Source organism: Varroa jacobsoni, unplaced genomic scaffold (genome assembly GCF_002532875.2).
Source record: "Varroa jacobsoni isolate VJ856 unplaced genomic scaffold, vjacob_1.0 scaffold_759, whole genome shotgun sequence".
Taxonomy (NCBI): domain Eukaryota; kingdom Metazoa; phylum Arthropoda; class Arachnida; order Mesostigmata; family Varroidae; genus Varroa; species Varroa jacobsoni.
The window spans coordinates 332,334-337,939 of record NW_019213661.1 but is presented as its reverse complement, the minus strand read 5'-3'; the positions used below and the strand labels follow the sequence as shown (position 1 = coordinate 337,939).

At 38.0% G+C, this 5,606-nt stretch overlaps 1 long non-coding RNA gene across 1 annotated transcript; it reads left to right on the top strand.

Moving 5' to 3' along the window:
* The first annotated feature begins 3,794 nt into the window (after positions 1–3,794).
* LOC111263365 (uncharacterized) lies at positions 3,795–5,287 on the top strand. The gene is made up of 2 exons (XR_002682180.2): positions 3,795–4,235; positions 4,426–5,287. It is a non-coding gene; the product is annotated as an uncharacterized LOC111263365 (long non-coding RNA).
* The last annotated feature ends 319 nt before the right edge of the window (positions 5,288–5,606 follow it).

The window sequence follows — 5,606 nt, the reverse complement described above, 5'->3', positions numbered from 1 at the left end:
CGCCGTCAAATGTCTTGAACTCCTGAAGCATCCCATGGATCGCGTCGCGACAAGCGACAGGAAACAGTTCGCTTATTCAACGATAATAGAACTTACTGTTGCGTTTCAGTCACACTCTGGGTCGAGAAAAACAGAAGAGAGCAATGGCTTCATCCCCTATATATTATCCAGACTTAGGCATGTGGAATACTAATTGTTTGTACGCTTAGAGACGGCGATACGCAGTGTAGGTTATCCTACCGTGGATTCTCTCATACGAGCTTCCGAAAACAGTATTACTAATAGTAATTAAACTAAACGTACTTGGCTGTTTCGAAGCTTCTAGTGTGCTTTCTTCGAATAAAGAAGAGATGCATATATAACAAATACCGTTATTACAGTTATGGCTTACATGATTTAGATGTTAGTCAAGTTTTTAGTCACGCTAAATAGATTCTAGCAACCTAATATAGGACACGTGACTTTCCTAAGCTTGCGCTTAGGAAATGACATGACAGACATGAGCAGATGTCCGCGTATTTCATATTTATAGTCCCGAGGACTTTTCACGGTGTTTACACTTACAATCTGTAGTTCAACAAGGTATTTTTTTTTGGATTCGTGTGTCCGAAAAAAGGTATTGACGGCTTCAAGTCAAAACATTTGTCCATGTGTAGAAAGCATTCAAAGGGCTGCAATCCACGATAACCCACGATTATATATATATACATATATACATGATGGTGGAACAGAAATTCACATTAATATAGTATGTTTAGAACTGTAATCTTAACGGCTTGAGAGATTTTATGCTAACGTGCACTCATATGTAAGATATACATACCGGGTTGGGAATGATTCCTTGTAACATCTAGAGATTGCCATTCTACGGCCATTCCATTATTGAAGTATGCTATTGACCTCTAAAATGCAGGGAAGTCGATATTACGAACACTTTTTTTTTAAAAGTTTAACTTTTAAGCAAAATACATGGTTTTTTTGTCTCAGTTGCCAGCAATAACATAGTCATTTTATATTCCAAAATCTAATAGCAGTCACTCAGTCATGCTCTTAATATTACTCTGGAGAGAAAGTTTCTCTGCGTAGAAACTTCCCTTTCTCATTTTCCTAACTTGGTGTTTACTTTTGTTCGGAAACACTCTTTCTGCTCTATTAGTGTGCTATAGCAGGAGTGTGATATGACAGCAATTTCAACTTAAAAAAGCTTCTTAAATATGGGTGTTCCAGGTATCGAAAATGCACTTCGCTCATGAGCACTCTTGGCACTTTCTGCACTATGTATTTTAACACGGCGAAACGAAACGCTGCTGAAATAGCTCGGCACATATTCCTTGTATGCGGTAATGACGGAAGATTCCCCTTGTTGTGATGACAACCACTTGAAGGCACTTTTGCCGATAAACAATTCAAATGACCGAAAAGATTAACTACAGCCACATGGTCGTCGTTAATTATATCAAGTTGTCTAATTCACATTGCTTAAGTACTTCACGAAGCCTCTGAATCTAACAGTTTAACGCTGCATCACAGGAAAGAAGCTATAACAAAAGAGGTTATGTTTCGCGTTTGGTGGAATTTCGAGAACCGGATTTACTGGAGGCGGCATTTTATAAACCAGACAGTCGATCGATACGATTATTGGTCCAGTTGTATCGAGTCAATCAGGCTATCCGAAAGAAAAACCCCGACAAGCGAGGTCAGGTCATCCTGCTCGATAATAAGGCACACCCACAAACGAAAAACATGCCTCCGTCAACGCTGGCCTTTTAAATTTTCAATTGAAGGCTTTGTTACATTTTCTATATTCTATGGACCTTGCGCCGGCGGACTTTCACCTTTTCTTTCATTGATCAATTACCTTTGTAGCCTTACCTTCGACACGAATCAAAGATTCAAAACGTAATTGGAACATTTCTTTGAGACAAAACCTATTACCTCCTAGCGAGACGGCATACATGATCTCGTATGAAGATAGAAAAAAAGTCGTAAGCAAGGCTACGAATGCATAAAGTAATACTGTAACCAGAAAAAAAAAGTTGCTCAGAAGAAAACGCAGGAACTTTCTTTTCAATTTATTTGTCTAAGTTACGTAACGTGGCATGTTATCCTACATAAAAACAATTTTTTCTCTTTAAAACGTTTGACCTTAGAAATGATTGTCGGAAATTGAAGGTTAGATATCATAGGCACTTTTATAAACCCTACGGAAGTTTTTCTTCTTATAAAATACTTTTGGTGATTCTATGGAGTATATTGCATTAACCCTATTCAACCTATGGTCATATTTTTAAAGAATAACATATCGTCTGCATGTCACATACCGCAGCTCTAACTGTCATAAACAATATTTTAATGGTATGTTTCCGTCTGACCAGCCTGACATTGATTATACCGATGTTGGGTAATGACCGTTCGATGGCCATAAGGAACCTGGGGATATATGACAACGGAAAATATCCTATGATCGGGGATGATATGAATAATTGGCAGTCTCTATTATAATGGACATCCTTAACTGTAATAATATTGCAGGATTCTTTTACGAATGATGATCATTGTAAATATATAATATATTGAAACCGAATGGAAATTTCAGCTTTTCTTCTTTATAGGCATGTTAAGGATTGACTTAACCATTTTGCAATTAGGTAATTAAGAGACTTCGTAATTTACTTGGTTTTAAACTACTTGGTTCTCTGATTGTCATGAGCTGCTCCGAAGAACCGAGTCGGTTTTTGCATCTGAGTGGTGAGGACGCGTTGATCAAATGATTTCTATCTAGATTAACAATATAACCTCATTCAATGCCATATAGCCTTGCATTAGGCTTGAGAGCTCATATAAATACTTTCTTATATCTATTGATTTGTTTATACTCGCTTAAGTCTTTTCCATGTAATCGAAAAATATACCACAATAAGTAATGCAGTGATTACTTCATAAGAAATATTTTTTTGATATAAGTGAGAAGTTATTTACACAAAGCTTAGCCTTTAGGCTTTAGCCATTTATATCACAAAGTGTTTGTCTATTTTACTATTTTCCAGTATTCATATTAAGTGTCTGGGTGATATCGAAAAGCCTAAAAGATCTATAAATAGTGGATCGTATATGCTTCATTTTCCTGTGACCATTTTGATTTTTGTCAAAATTTCATTAAATGTATTCTGTTCCATGCATATATTGCAGTACCGAACTTCGTTAACAATTACAAGGAGCCCTTGTTCTTGACCGACGTTTAGTAGGACCGCGTTTATCAGAAATGCCCACGCCAGTTCTTTAGCTTCTGTTAATATATAGCGAGGTAGGATGCTGTGTTTTGTGCATCTTTTTGTGCTTGAACTTGCATGAGTTGTATTTGTATTGTAGTGTTGATATGGTGACCTAATTAAGGCCACAAGTAGACCGAATGAGTCATTGTTGTCGTCAGAGTGGGGCGTCATATTCTGCCATTTGGCTGTTGTTGTTCGGCGGTAGCCGATACTAGCACATCCATTCACTACAACTAAAACGTCATCTGCCTGTTTGTCCATATACGTGTGCGTATCGGTGGCCTTGGGGTTCATCGCAAGGCCGGTAAGGAAACTTGTTGGCTTGCTTTGGTGGCTCCACTGGCAAGTCCTCACCAAAGTCTAGATTGAGCTGTGACTACCGGCAGCATCTGAACCACGGGAACGAGTGGGCCACATATGCTGTTGTCAGTGGCCTTCTTCTCCTGTTACTATGAAAGCTGCTATCACAACTACTGCTCTGCCGTGTCATGCCGTCCATTCGCCAAAAATGCGCGCGGAGCTAGCCCACACCTGTGCCATCTAGCGGTAGGTTATTGCGTAATCGTGTTGTTCATTTGCTAGTATTGTTGTTCAGATCTACTGCTGTTAGTAAAAGCCTCATACTGCTTAAAGGGTTGGCGGGACCTTCACATCCTCACCGGCACGGCGCGGGTCGTTCACTTTCTTCTATAAGACAGCACGCAAACGACGTCAGACCCGGCATAAGCCGCCGCTTTGTCGTGCATTGAGCTCATACGCTATGAAGATCCGCAGAATTTAAAGATGAGCTGACTGTTGTATAGTCAGCTCAAGCGACATGGAACGCCGTTTGCAAGGAACGTGATACACTAGATTGATCGAAAGATGAGAACGATTTTCAACTGCTAACACACTTAAGTTGGGGGCAGATCTATCTCTGTCGTGTCCTTCCGGTGTTTGTATTGACCCATAGTGGGTATGCAAGTAAGTGACGCCAGTCGTGACTTTTTTTATTGTGGATTAAGAGATCCCGAAAGTGATACTTGTTTTTATCTCAATTGCATATGCAACCCGAATTTTACTACCCTAAAGAGCGATTAAACTAGGTCTTCAAAATAATTACTCTATCTAAGAAACATCGGAAAAAACACAGTTTGTTGTATTCTCATTTCAGGAATGCCGACAGAAGAAAAGGACGGCAACAGCCAGTGGAAAAGATCTGTTTATCGTTAACAACTTACATCCAAGTCTGTAAATATTATTTGTATAATACTCGTGTCTGCATATAAACATCCTCACCAGATTCGAACAAGATTAAAAGCGAAATTATTAATGGCTTCATTACACTAAAAAAAGTTTTATGGAAAGTTTGAGTATATGCAGTTTCAGAAGCATTAATAGCACGTCAAGTCTCGATTTTGGTATAATGTGTACTCTTATAGGGAGACTACAATGTATCATTTGTGCATGAGCGCTACCAACTCCTTGGACCATGCTTGTTGGAATGAACAACATGTGTACAACATATATGCAACAATGCTGTTTGGCCTCAATACACTATTTTACCTCGGTTTTCTAACCACTTTAAGTCTAAATATGTAACTATTATCGTTTCGTAGTCTGTAAGTGTCCCGTATTTAAATGATGTTGTCCTGTCAATTTAATGTTGTCCTGTTGTTAAAAAAATTAAAAACAAAAATGCCGTGCTTGCCTCGAGGTTAACGGGGCTCGTTTGTGTTATGTGTTTGTGTTCGTCCGGCAGCTGATTAAATCTGCTTTAAGTAGATTAGAATTGTTGCTGTTACTCTCGCATAACTCTGTAAACTCGTAAAAGAAGCAGTAATCATTTATGCATAGTAGCAATAATAATAGCGGTAAAATCCGTGCATCCATTAAGCTAATGCCAACATTACAAAAATGTGATATACTAGTATATAAGAATGTGCTTGCATTATACAGAAATTAGCATTGTATCGAATAACCGTAAAAAAAAATGTATTATTATTATTGAGAAATAAATGTTTTAAAGCAACACACCTAGCAACTTTTTTTCTTGGATTGATGAGATATTGTTACTTTATTGTCTTTTTTTAAATACTACGCTAATTTTTTTCTTTATGCTTCTTTTTCTTTTAGCTCTGTACTGATGAATTAATACCTCTGTTGTCTATGGTTTCCACTCGAGTGGCTGATATCTCCAGACTGCCAAGAAATTAGATGAAATTGTAATAACTGCTATTGTGCAGTATAAATGCTGCCATCCAAGGTACTTTATTTGGGCTCATAATTTGTTTATATAACTGCTTCTCGCGATACTAATAGTACGGGAGTTTTACATATCCCAAGTTATGGAGA